Genomic DNA, 14,155 nt, shown 5'->3' with positions numbered 1-14,155 from the left:
CACTGACCCTCTGACAGTGCGGCACTCCCTCAGTACTGACCCTCCGACAGTGCGGCACTCACTCAGTACTGACCCTCTGACAGTGCGGCACTCGCTTAGTACTGACCCTCTGACAGTGCAGCACTCCCTCAGTACTGACCCTCCGACAGTGCGGCGCTCCCTCAGTACTGACCCTCTGACAGTGCGGCACTCCCTCAGTACTGACCCTCTGACAGTGCAGCACTCCCTCAGTACTGATCCTCTGACAGTGCAGCACTCCCTCAGTACTGACCCTCCGACAGTGCGGCACTCCCTCAGTACTGACCCTCTGACAGTGCGGCACTCCCTCAGTACTGATCCTCTGACAGTGCAGCACTCCCTCAGTACTGACCCTCTGACAGTGCGGCACTCCCTCAGTACTGACCCTCTGACAGTGCAGCACTCCCTCAGTACTGACCCTCTGACAGTGCAGCACTCCCTCAGTACTGACCCTCTGACAGTGCGGCACTCCCTCAGTACTGACCCTCTGACAGTGCAGCACTCCCTCAGTACTGACCCTCTGACAGTGCAGCACTCCCTCAGTACTGATCCTCTGACAGTGCAGCACTCCCTCAGTACTGACCCTCCGACAGTGCGGCACTCCCTCAGTACTGACCCTCTGACAGTGCAGCACTCCCTCAGTACTGACCCTCCGACAGTGCGGCGCTCCCTCAGTACTGATCCTCTGACAGTGCAGCACTCCCTCAGTACTGACCCTCTGACAGTGCAGCACTCCCTCAGTACTGACCCTCCGACAGTGCGGCACTCCCTCAGTACTGACCCTCCGACAGTGCAGCACTCCCTCAGTACTGACCCTCTGACAGTGCGGCACTCCCTCAGTACTGACCCTCCGACAGTGCGGCACTCCCTCAGTACTGACCCTCCGACAGTGCGGCACTCCCTCAGTACTGACCCTCCGACAGTGCAGCACTCCCTCAGTACCGACCCTCTGACAGTGCAGCACACCCTCAGTACTGACCCTCTGACAGTGCGACACTCCCTCAGTACTGACCCTCTGACAGTGCGACACGCCCTCAGTACTGACCCTCCGACAGTGCAGCACTCCCTCAGTACTGACTCTCTGACAGTGCGGCACTCCCTCAGTACTGACCCTCTGACAGTGCGGCACTCCCTCAGTACTGACCCTCTGACAGTGCAGCACTCCCTCAGTACTGACCCTCCGACAGTGCGGCACTCCCTCAGCACTGACCCTCTGACAGTGCGGCACTCCCTCAGCACTGACCCTCTGACAGTGCGGCACTCCCTCAGTACTGACCCTCCGACAGTGCGGCACTCCCTCAGTACTGACCCTCCGACAGTGCGGCACTCCCTCAGTACTGACCCTCCGACAGTGCGGCACTCCCTCAGTACTGACCCTCCGACAGTGCGGCACTCCCTCAGTACTGACCCTCCGACAGTGCGGCACTCCCTCAGTACTGACCCTCCGACAGTGCGGCACTCCCTCAGTACTGACCCTCCGACAGTGCGGCACTCCCTCAGTACTGACCCTCCGACAGTGCGGCACTCCCTCAGCACTGACCCTCTGACAGTGCGGCACTCCCTCAGTACTGACCCTCCGACAGTGCGGCACTCCCTCAGTACTGACCCTCCGACAGTGCGGCACTCCCTCAGTACTGACCCTCCGACAGTGCGGCACTCCCTCAGTACTGACCCTCCGACAGTGCGGCACTCCCTCAGTACTGACCCTCCGACAGTGCGGCACTCCCTCAGTACTGACCCTCCGACAGTGCGGCACTCCCTCAGTACTGACCCTCCGACAGTGCGGCACTCCCTCAGTACTGACCCTCCGACAGTGCGGCACTCCCTCAGTACTGACCCTCCGACAGTGCGGCACTCCCTCAGTACTGACCCTCCGACAGTGCGGCACTCCCTCAGTACTGACCCTCCGACAGTGCGGCACTCCCTCAGTACAGACCCTCCGACAGTGCGGCACTCCCTCAGTACCGACCCTCTGACAGTGCGGCGCTCCCTCAGTACCGACCCTCTGACAGTGCGGCGCTCCCTCAGTACTGACCCTCTGACAGTGCGGCGCTCCCTCAGTACTGACCCTCTGACAGTGCGCCGCTCCCTCAGTACTGACCCTCTGACAGTGCGGCACTCCCTCAGTACTGACCCTCTGACAGTGCGGCACTCCCTCAGTACTGACCCTCTGACAGTGCGGCACTCCCTCAGTACTGACCCTCCGACAGTGCGGCACTCCCTCAGTACTGACCCTCTGACAGTGCAGCACTCCCTCAGTACTGACCCTCTGACAGTGCAGCACTCCCTCAGTACTGACCCTCTGACAGTGCAGCACTCCCTCAGTACTGACCCTCTGACAGTGCGGCACTCCCTCAGTACTGACCCTCTGACAGTGCGGCACTCCCTCAGTACTGACCCTCTGACAGTGCGGCACCTCCTGTCAGTGTCAGCCTGGATTCACTGCTCGGGGAATGTTAGATGTATTCAGCAATGTGATCAGGAGCCGTGAGAATAGCCATTTCCAACCCGCATGAAATTCAGACAAGACTCATTAGTGAGTGAGAGATCGGCCGAGTTACCGGGCTCTGCGAGTGAGCCTTGAGGAATGGATTGGGCCATCGAATCCTCGAGCTTTACAGCACAGAAAGAGGCCTTTCGGCCCATCATGTCTGTGCCGGCCATCAAGCACCCTTCTATTCTACACACACTTTCCAGCATTTGATCCATATCCTTGTATGCCACGGCGTTTCAACTGCTCATCTGACTGCTTCTTAAGTATTGTAAGGGTTCCTGCTTCTACCACACTTTCAGGCAGTGAGTTCCAGATTCCCAGCCCTCGGCACTCTCCTTAAACCCTACCACATTGGGACTTCCGGTTGCGGCTATGCGGAGCTATGCCGCACGATTCGGCAGCTCCCGCTACCACGGACTTTCGGGCTCGTTAGAGGAGCCCCAACGGAATTTTTTTTTGACGCAACCTGTGGGGAAGGGAAGAGAGAGGACCCCCTCCAACTTCTATGAAACGGACCAGAAGTGTAACGGCCAAAGGAGCGGCACTGGAGCAACGGGAGAAGCGAGGGAAAGAAAACAAAATGGCGGCGGCCAGGGACAAAGGGGAGCTGCAGGAGTTCATCAAGCGCTGCTTCGAGGAGCAGCGCGAGGAGATGCGCAAGGAGATGTTGGCGCCTATGCTTTCGGCAATCGAAGGACTCGGGATCACCCAGAAGGCCCAAGAAGTTAAGATCCAGGAGGTACAGAAAAGAGTCAGCCAGAACGAGGCCGAGCTCTTGGGCCTGGCGGTGAGAGTGGAGCAGAACGAGGCGCTACACAAGAGGTGGGCGGGAAGACTCGAAGACCTGGAGAACAGGTCGAGGAGAAAGAATCTGCGAATCCTGGGTCTCCCTGAGGGAGTGGAGGGGCCGATACCGGGGCATACGCGAGCACGATGCTCGAGGCGATGATGGGCACGAAGGCCCCTTCGGGGCCGCTGGAGTTGGACGGGGCACACCGGGTGCTGGCGAAGAAGCCCCAGGCAAATGAGCCGCCAAGGGCGATGGTGGTGAGGTTCCACCGGTTCACGGACAGAGAGTGAGTCCTGAGATGGGCCAAGAAGGAGCGGAGCAGTAAGTGGGACAATGCAGAGATCCGAATATACCCGGACTGGAGCACGGAGGTTGCAAAGCGGAGAGCGGGTTTCAACCGGGTCAAAGCGGCGTTGTACCGGAAAGAAGTGAAATTCGGAATGCTGCAGCCAGCGCGACTGTGGGGCACATACAAGGACCAACACTATTACTTTGAAACGCCTGAAGAGGCGTGGACCTTTGTACAAGCCGAAAAGTTGGACTCTAACTGAGGGTTTGTGAGGGTGGGGGTGATGTTTGATGTGTGATGGTTGTTGTATATAGGGGGTCAATCACGTGCAGGAAATGTTACATGGGCTGGGGGAGAGAGACAAGGCCGCGACAGGAGCTGCGCCAGAGGGGGCGGAGCGGGCTTTGGAAAGCACGGGGTTTTTTCCCGCACGCGGGAAGAAAGTTGGGAAGGGGAACGAAGGAATGCATATTGTTTGGGAGACTCCCACACGGGGGGGTCAAAGGGACGGCGGGGGAAGCCGGGGTCAGCAGGCGTCAGCTGACTTACGGGAGTGACATGGTGGGAGCAAAAAAGCTAGACGGGTCTAGCGGGGGGGGAAGGGGGGGGAAAAGGGTTGCTGCTGCACTGGCCGAAAGGGAATGGGACACAGAAGAGGTGGTCGGGACGGGGGTCCCCCGTCTGGGGGACTCGAGGGTGAGGGAGGCGTGGACACGGGACTGGCCCAGAAAAAGAGATGGCTCGTCGGCGGGGGAGGGGGGGGGGGGGGGGGTGAGAGCCCCTCCAATCCGGCTGATAACGTGGAATGTGAGGGGCCTGAATGGGCCGGTGAAGAGGGCTCAAGTGTTCGTGCGCTTAATGGGACTGAAGGCGGAAGTGGTCATGCTCCAAGAGATACACCTGAAGGTGGCGGACCAGGTCAGGTTAAGAAAGGGATGGGTAGGACAGGTATTCCACTCAGGACTGGACGCGAAGAATAGAGGGGTGGCAATATTGGTGGGAAAGCGGGTGTCATTTGAGGCCAAGACTATTGTAGCGGACAATGGAGGGCGATATGTAATGATGAGCGGTAGGCTGCAAGGGACGTGGGTGGTGTTGGTAAACATATACGCCCCGAACTGGGATGATGCAGGATTCATGAAGCGCATGTTGGGGCGCATTCCGGACCTGGAGATAGGAGGCCTGATAATGGGAGGGGACTTCAATACAGTGTTGGATCCAGCACTGGACCGCTCCAAATCAAGGACTGGAAAGAGGCCGGCGGCGGCCAAGGTACTTAGGGGGTTTATGGATAAGATGGGGGGAGTGGACCCATGGCGGTTTGCAAGGCCGCAGGCCAGGGAATTTTCTTTCTTCTCCCATGTACACAAAGCCTACTTCCGGATAGATTTCTTTGTTCTGGGTAGGGCGCTCATCCCGAGGGTGGAGGGGACGGAGTATTCAGCCATAGCCGTTTCGGACCATGCCCCGCACTGGGTGGAACTGGAGCTGGGAGAGGAGAGGGACCAACGCCCGTTGTGGCGGCTGGACGTGGGACTGCTGGCGGACGAGGTGGTGTGTGGGAAGGTGAGGGGGTGTATCGAAAGGTACTTGGAGGCCAACGACAACGGGGAGGTGCGGGTGGGGGTGGTATGGGAGGCATTGAAGGCAGTGATCAGGGGAGAGCTAATCTCCATTAGGGCTCATAGGGAGAAGACAAAGGGTATGGAAAGGGAGAGGTTAGTGGGGGAGATTTTGAGAGTGGACAGGAGATACGCAGAGGCCCCGGAGGAAAGATTACTTGGGGAAAGACGACGGCTCCAGACGGAGTTTGACCTGTTGACCACAGGGTAGGTGGAGGAAAGTGCAGGGGGCGACCTACGAGTATGGGGAAAAGGCTAGTCGGATGCTGGCACACCAGCTCCGTAAGAGGATGGCAGCGAGGGAAATAGGGGGAGTCAAAGATGGAAGGGGAGCCACGGTTCGGAGTGCGACGAAAATAAACAAGGTATTTAAGGCCTTTTATGAAGAGCTGTATAGATCCCAGCCCCCAGCGGGGGAAGAGGGGATGAGCCGATTCCTAGATCAACTGAGATTCCCGAAGGTGGAGGAGCAAGAGGTGGCTGGTTTGGGGGCACCAATTGGGTTGGAGGAGCTGAGCAAGGGTTTGGGGAGCATGCAGGCGGGGAAGGCCCCGGGACCGGATGGATTCCCGGTGGAGTTCTACAGGAAGTACGTAGACCTGTTGGCCCCGCTATTAGTGAGGACCTTTAATGAGGCAAGAGAGGAGGGGACCCTGCCCCCGACAATGTCGGAAGCGACAATTTCTTTGATCCTAAAGCGGGACGAGGACCCACTGCAATGTGGATCGTACAGGCCGATCTCGCTCCCCAATGTGGATGCAAAGTTGCTGGCAAAAGTGCTGGCCACGAGGATCGAGGACTGTGTCCCGGGGGTAATCCACGAAGACCAGACGGGATTTGTAAAGGGCAGGCAATTAAACACCAATGTGCGGCGGCTCTTAAACATGATTATGATGCCATCGGAGGAGGGAGAGGCGGAGATAGTGGCAGCTATGGACGCGGAGAAGGCCTTTGACCGAGTAGAGTGGGAGTACCTCTGGGAGGTGCTGCGTAGGTTTGGGTTCGGGGGAGGGTTTATCAGTTGGGTTAAGCTCCTTTACAGAGCCCCGGTGGCGAGTGTAGTGACGAACCGGCGGAGGAAGGAGTACTTTCAACTGTACCGAGGGACGAGGCAGGGGTGCCACCTGTTGTTCGCATTGGCGATCGAACCATTGGCCATGTCATTGAAGGAGTCTAATAAATGGAGGGGGGTGGTCTGAGGGGGAGAAGAGCATCGGGTGTCGCTATATGCAGGTGACCTGTTGCTGTATGTGGCGGACCCAATGGAGGGGATGGTGGAGTTCATGCAGACTCTAAGGGAGTTTGGGGAGTTTTCGGGCTATAAGCTCAATGTAGGGAAGAGTGAGCTCTTTGTATTACAGGCGGGGGACCAAGAAAGAGGGATAGGGGACCTAACGTTGAGGAGGGCGGAGGGGAGCTTTCGGTATCTGGGGATCCAGATAGCCAGGAGTTCGGGGACCCTACATAAACTGAATCTGACAAGGTTGGTGGAGCAAATGGAGGAGGATTTCAAAAGATGGGACATGCTACCGCTCTCGCTGGCGGGTAGAGTGCAGTCGGTCAAAATGGTGGTCCTTCCGAGGTTTCTGTTTGTGTTTCAGTGCCTTTCCATCGTGATCACTAAGGCCTTTTTTAAGAGAGTAGGCAGGAGTATTATGGGGTTTGTGTGGGCGAATAAGACCCCGAGAGTAAGGAGAGGGTTCCTGGAACGCAGTAGGGACCGAGGAGGGTTGGCACTGCCAAACCTGGGGAGCTACTACTGGGCAGCAAATGTGGCGATGATCCGCAAGCGGGTTATGGAGGGTGAGGGTGCGGCATGGAAGAGGATGGAGATGGCGTCCTGTAAAGGAACGAGCCTGTGGGCGTTGGTGACGGCACCGCTGCCGCTCTCGCCGACAAAGTATACCATGAGCCCAGTGGTGGCGGCAACGCTAAGGATCTGGGGCCAGTGGAGACGGCACCGGGGTGCAATGGGAGCATCGGTGTGGTCCCCGATCGGGGTAACCACCGGTTTGTCCTGGGGAAGATGGACGGGGGGTTCCAGAGCTGACATCGGGCGGGGATTGGAAGAATGGGGGACCTGTTCATCGACTGGATGTTTGCGAGCCTAGGGGCACTGGAGGAGAAGTTCGAGTTACCCCCGGGAAATGCCTTTAGATATATGCAGGTGAGGGCTTTTGTGAGGTGACAGGTGAGGGAATTCCCATTGCTCCCGGCACAAGAAGTTCAAGATAGGGTGATCTCGGGTGTCTGGGTCGGGGAGGGCAAGGTGTCGGAAATACTCCAGGAGTTGAAAGAAGAGACGGAAGCGCTGGTATAAGAGTTGAAGGGTAAATGGGAGGAGGAGCTGGGGGAGGAGATCGAGGAAGGTCTGTGGGCTGATGCCCTAGGTAGGGTTAATTCCTCCTCCTCGTGTGCCAGGCTCAGCCTGATACAATTTAAGGTGGTCCACAGAGCGCACTTGACGGGGGCAAGGTTGAGTAGGTTCTTTGGGGTAGAGGACAGATGTGGAAGGTGCTCAGGGAGCTCGGCAAACCATGTCCATATGTTTTGGTCATGCCCGGCACTGGAGGGTTCTGGAGAGGAGTGGCGGGAGCAATATCTCGGGTGGTGAAAGTCCGGGTCAAGCCAAGCTGGGGGCTAGCAATATTTGGAGTAGTGGACGAACCGGGAGTGCAGGAGGCGAAAGAGGCCGGCATTCTGGCCTTTGCGTCCCTAGTAGCCCGGCGAAGGATCTTGCTAATGTGGAAGGAGGCGAAGCCCCCCAGCCTGGAGGCCTGGATAAATGATATGGCTGGGTTCATAAAGTTGGAGAGGATTAAGTTCGCCTTGAGAGGGTCTGCGCAGGGGTTCTACAGGCGGTGGCAACCGTTCCTAGACTATCTCGCGGAGCGTTAGAGGAAGGTCGGTCAGCAGCAGCAGCAACCTTGGGGGGGGGGGGGGGGGAAAGGGGGGACTGCCTGGGAGGGGGGGGGGGAGAGGGGGACTGCCTGGGAGGGTGGATGAGCAAGAGATAACATGAAGGGTTGGGGAAACTGGCACGTACGGGTGAGGGCCAGTGTACAAAGCTGTGTAAATATATCATTTTGCCATGTATATATCTTGCTCTGCGTGATTTCTTGCTTTTTTTTGTTACGACGGGGGGGGGGGGGGGGTGATTGTTTGTAAGGGAGAAAAATTGTGTTAAAAAACTTTAATAAATATATATTTTTTTTAAAAACCTACCACATTGGCCAAGCCTTTGGTCATCTGATCTAACATTGCCTTACGTAGTTTGGTGTCAGACTTTTGTTTATAATGTTCCTGCCCTGTGGACCACCTGGGGACATTTCATTACTTTCCATAGAACCATAGAATTCCGACAGTGCAGGAGGAAGCTCTTTGGACTTTTGACTCTGCACTGACTCTCTGAAAGGGCTCCCTACCGAGACCCACTCTCCTGCCCTATCCCCATAACCCCACCTCATCTGCACATCTTTGGACGCCAATGGGCAATTAACCATGACCAATCCACCTAACCTGCACATCTTTCGACTGTGGGAAGAAACCAGAGCACCCGGAGGAAACCTACACAGTTACTGGGAGATTATGCAAACTCCTCACAGTCACCCAAATTCGGAATTGAACCTGGGTACCTGGCACTGTAAGGCAGCAGTGCTAACCTCTGTGTCACTGTTTAAATATTGAGGGCCGGTTTAGCTCACTGGGCTAGACAGCTGGTTTGTAATGCAGAGCAAGGCCAGGGGTTCAGTTCCCGTACCGGTTGGAAGTTATTCATGAAGACCCTGCCTTCTCAATCTTGTCCCTTGCCTTAAGTGTGGTGATCCTCAGGTTAAATCAGCGCCAGTCAGTGCTCCCCCTTGTAGCACCATCGATCACACACGAGGCGAGACGTAAAGAACTTCAATCGAGGCTTTATTGAGCAGACTTGTTCAGACTCGTTCCCCAGCAGCTCAGTCACAGAATGCAGCTGCGGGGATTAAACCCAGGTTCTTATACCCCGCCTATCTGGGTGGAGCCCAGTAGGCGGCGGATCCCATCGGGATCCAGCATCTGTCCTCCAATGGCTCCTCGGCATTCCTGGTGTACCGTATTACCCTCAATACATACCACCACATTCTCCCCTTGTTAAAAAAGAACCCGGGGGGGTGGTGGGTGGTTTGGTGGTAGGGGTTTACAGGGTCGGTACCTTAACCATTGAACTATATACCATCATGCCGCTTTTACTGGGCTACCGAATTATTCATATTTTACCCGATTAGCAGCGTTAACTATTTACAACAATGCCGCTTTACTGGGCCACTGAATTATATACATCTTAAGTCGATTCGATGAGTCGAGATGGTGCTCTGGTCGCCCTTTCCGATCGTCTCAGCCCGGGTGGTGGTGGTGGTGCAGGCTCGGGTCCGGTCGACTCTGGGAGCATCGCGCTGTCCCCCTCTGTTGCCTTACCCCTGGATGGCCCTGGGAGGAGAACTGATCCCCCCGGGAAGGGGAGGCTGTGGGGTGCACCGGCGGGAGTGAGGGGGAGGTGATTTGTGTTGGGGGGGTGGGGGGGGGGGGGAGCTCCGGCGGGCGCCAGGTCCCGCAGAGAGACCGTGTCCTGTCGGCCGTCTGGGTACGCCACGTAGGCGTACTGCGGGTTTGCGTGGAGTAGATGTACCTTTTCCACCAGCGGGTCTGATTTGTGCGCCCGCACATGTTTTCGGAGCAGGATGGGTCCCGGGGCTGCCAGCCAGGTCGGAAGTGACGTTCCAGAAGCGGACCTCCTAGAGAAGACAAGGCGCTCGTGAGGCGTTTGGTTAGTGGTGGTACACAGCAGGGACCTGATGGAGTGAAGGGCATCCGGGAGGACTTCCTGCCAGCGGGAAGTTGGGAGACTCCTAGACCGTAGGGCCAGTCGGACGGTCTTCCAGACCGTTCCGTTCTCCCTCTCTACCTGCCCGTTCCCCCGGGGGTTGTAGCTGGTCGTCCTGCTCGAGGCTATGCCCTTGCTGAGCAGGAATTGCCGCAGCTCGTCACTCATGAAGGAGGACCCCCTGTCGCTCTGGATGTAGGCGGGGAAACCGAACAGGGTAAAGATGGTGCCGAGGGCTTTAATGACCGTGGCCGCGGTCATGTCGGGGCAGGGGATGGCGAAGGGGAAGTGGGAGTATTCGTCAACGACGTTAAGAAAGTACGTGTTGCGATCGGTGGAGGGGAGGGGGCCTTTGAAGTCCAAACTGAGGCGTTCAAAGGGACGGGAAGCCTTTATCAGGTGCGCTCTATCTGGCCTGAAAAAGTGCGGTTTGCATTCTGCGCAGATTTGGCAGTTCCTGGTGACTGTTCGGACGTCCTCGACGGAGTAAGGGAGGTTGCAGGCCTTTATGAAGTGGTAGAAACGAGTGACCCCCGGGTGGCAGAGGTCCTCGTGGAGGGCTTGGAGACGGTCCACTTGTGCGTTGGCACAAGTGCCGCGAGATAGGGCATCGGACGGTTCGTTCAGCTTTCCGGGACGGTACAAGATCTCATAATTGTAGGTGGAGAGTTCGATCCTCCACCGCAGGATCTTGTCGTTCTTTATCTTGCCCCGCTGTGCATTATCGAACATGAAGGCTACCGACCGTTGGTCAGTGAGGAGAGTGAATCTCCTACTGGCCAGGTAATGCCTCCAATGTCGCACAGCTTCCACTATGGTTTGGGCCTCCTTTCCTACTGAGGAGTGGCAAATTTCTGAAGCATGTAGGGTCCGGGAGAAAAAGGCCACGGGTCTGCCTGCTCGGTTGAGCGTGGCCGCCAGAGCTACGTCGGACGCGTCGCTCTCGATTTGGAAGGGGAGGGACTCGTCGATGGCGCGCATCGTGGCCTTTGCGATATCCGTTTTGATGCGGCTGAAGGCCTGGCGGGCCTCTGTCGACAGGGGAAAAGTAGTGGACTGGATTAGTGGGCGGGCCTTGTCTGCGTACTGGGGGACCCACTGGGCGTAATAAGAAAAGAAGCCCAGGCAGCGTTTCAGGGCTTTGGTACAGTGGGGGAGAGGGAACTCCATGAGGGGGCGCATGCGTTCGGGGTCGGGGCCTATCACTCCATTACGCACTACGTAGCCAAGGATGGCTAGACAGTCGGTGCTAAACACGCATTTTTCCTTGTTGTAGGTGAGGTTGAGGGCGTTAGCAGTCTGGAGGAATTTGCGGAGGTTGGTGTCGTGGTCCTGCTGGTCGTGGCCGCAGATGGTGACATTGTCGAGGTACGGGAACGTGGCCCGTAAACCGTGCTGGTCGACCATTCGGTCCATCTCCCGTTGGAAGACCGAGACTCCGTTCGTGACGCCGAATGGAACCCTTAAGAAGTGGTATAGCCGCCCGTCTGCTTCGAAGGCTGTGTACTTGCGGTCACCGGGGCGAATGGGGAGCTGGTGGTAGGCGGACTTAAGGTCCACGGTGGAGAAGACCTTGTACTGTGCAATCCGATTGACCATGTCGGATATGCGGGGAAGAGTTTCATAGAATTTACAGTGCAGAAGGAGGCCATTCAGCCCATCGAGTCTGCACCGGCTCTTGGAAAGAGCACCCCACCCAAGGTCAACACCTCCACCCTAGCCCCATAACCCAGTAACCCCACCCAACACCAAGGGCAATTTTGGACACTAAGGGCAATTTATCATGCCCAATCCACCTAACCTGCACATCTTTGGACTGTGGGAGGAAACCGGAGCACCCGGAGGAAACCCACGCACACACATGGAGGATGTGCAGACTCCGCACAGACAGTGACCCAAGCCGGAATCGAACCTGGGACCCTGGAGCTGTGAAGCAATTGTGCTATCCACAATGCTACCGTGCTGCCCACGGTACACATCTAGCTGCGTATACCTGTTGATGGTCTGACTGTAGTCTACAACCATCCTTTGCTTCTCCCCTGTCTTCACTACTATCACCTGGGCTCTCCAGGGACTATTGCTGGCCTGGATTATGCCTTCCTGCAGCAGCCGCTGGACTTCGGACCTGATAAACGTCCGGTCCTGGGTGCTGTACCGTCTGCTCCTAGTGGCGACGGGTTTGCAATCCGGGGTGAGGTTCGCAAACAGGGAGAGCGGTTCGACCTTGAGTGTCTCGAGGCCGCAGATAGTCAGTGGGGGTATAGGGCTGCCAAATTTGAATGTTAAGCTCTGGAGGTTGCATTGGAAATCCAACCCCAGGAGGGTGGGAGCGCAGAGGTGGGGAAGGACATACAGCCGGTAATTTTTGAACTCTCTCTCCTGCACCGTTAGGTTTGCGATGCAGAACCCTTTGATTTCAACGGAGTGGGACCCCGCCGCCAGGAAAATGTTTTGGGTGCTTGGCCGAATTACAAGGGAACAGCGTCTTACCGTGTCCGGGTGAATAAAACTCTCCGTGCTCCCCGAGTCGATCAAACACGGTGTCTCGTGCCCGTTCACCAGCACCTTTGTCGTTGTCGTCTGGAGCGTCCGGGGCCGTGACTGGTCGAGGGTCACAGATGCCAAACGTGGTTGGTGCATCAGATCGTTGTCTTCAGGCAGTGTGGAGCCGTCCACGCTGGGGTCCTTGCCTGTCAGCCAAGATGGCGACGTCCATGGATCGCACGCGGTCGGGGGTGGACAAAATGGCCGCTCCCATGGATCGCACGCGGCCCGTGGGTAGGAAGATGGCGGCGCCCGTCCCCCCCTCGTGGTGTCCGGGGTCCAAAATGGCGGAGCCCGTGGGTCGCTGGGGGATTTGAGCCCGTGGTCCCATTTGTTCCCCGGAGATAGCGGCGACCCCACGGGACTGGCACACCGCTGCGTAGTGCCCCTTTTTACCCCAGCTTTTACAGGTGGCCGAGCGGGCCGGGCAGCGCTGGCGGGGGTGTTTCGACTGCCTGCAAAAGTAGCAGCGGGGCCCCCCCGGGTGGTCTGGGATTCTGGCTGCGCACGCTTGCGGAGGGGTTGGGGTTGCCTGGGGGACAGTTGCGGCGGGGGTCCACGGAGCCCAAGGGGCTGCAGCGCGGCCGGGGGCATAGGCGTGGGCGTTTTGGGAGGCCACGTCGAGGGAGGCTGCAAGGGCCCGTGCCTCTGTGAGTCCGAGAGAGTCTTTCTCTAAAAGTCTCTGGCGAATTTGCGACGATGCCAAACCTGCTACGTAAGCGTCTCTGATCAGGAGGTCCGTATGTTCTTCCGCCGTAACCGCTGGGCAGTTGCAGTTTCGTCCCAGGATCGTTAGCGCATTGAAGAAATCGTCTAGCGATTCCCCGGGGATTTGTCGTCTCATCGCGAGCTGGTAGAGTGCGTAGACCTGGTTGACGGGCTTAATGTAGATCTCCTTCAGCAAGTTGAGCGCCGCTGGGACTTCTTCCGCGTCCTCGATGAGTGAGTAGATTTCGGGACTCACCCTGGAATGCAGGACCTGCATCTTCTGGTCTTCTGTTGGTCTGCTGGGGGCCGTTCGGAGGTATCCCTCAAAGCACGCCAGCCAGTGTTTAAACGCCGAAGTTGCGTTAGCTGCATGGGGGCCGATTCGCAGGCACTCCGGGGTGATCCGGAGCTCCATATCCCTTTTTAAGTCTGCTCAATAAATTGTAGCACCATCGATCACACACGAGGCGAGACGTAAAGAACTTCAATCAAGGCTTTATTGAGCAGACTTGTTCAGACTCGTTCCCCAGCAGCTCAGTCACAGAATGCAGCTGCGGGGATTAAACCCAGGTTCTTATACCCCGCCTATCTGGGTGGAGCCCAGTAGGCGGCGGATCCAATCGGGATCCAGCATCTGTCCTCCAATGGCTCCTTGGCATTCATGGTGTACCGTATTACCCTTAATACATACCACCACACCCCTCAAAGGGGAAAGCAGCCCATGGTCAACTGGGACTATGGTGACTTTACCTTAACTTTTACATAATATTGGTTGTTGTTGGCTTTGACTCACCCTGACCCGTAGCAGAGACAATTCCCCACAGGATGTTTG

The 14,155-nt window shown here is 57.2% G+C and overlaps 1 long non-coding RNA gene across 1 annotated transcript in view; it reads left to right on the top strand.

The window, feature by feature from the left end:
- LOC140404076 (uncharacterized) overlaps positions 1-14,155 on the top strand; it is a 35,811-nt gene that overhangs the window by 10,767 nt on the left and 10,889 nt on the right. The gene's annotated exons all lie outside the window — the stretch shown is intronic.

Source organism: Scyliorhinus torazame, chromosome 29 (assembly GCF_047496885.1).
Source record: "Scyliorhinus torazame isolate Kashiwa2021f chromosome 29, sScyTor2.1, whole genome shotgun sequence".
In the NCBI taxonomy this organism is placed as follows: Eukaryota; Metazoa; Chordata; class Chondrichthyes; order Carcharhiniformes; family Scyliorhinidae; genus Scyliorhinus; species Scyliorhinus torazame.
This window is presented reverse-complemented; position numbering and strand designations above follow the sequence as displayed.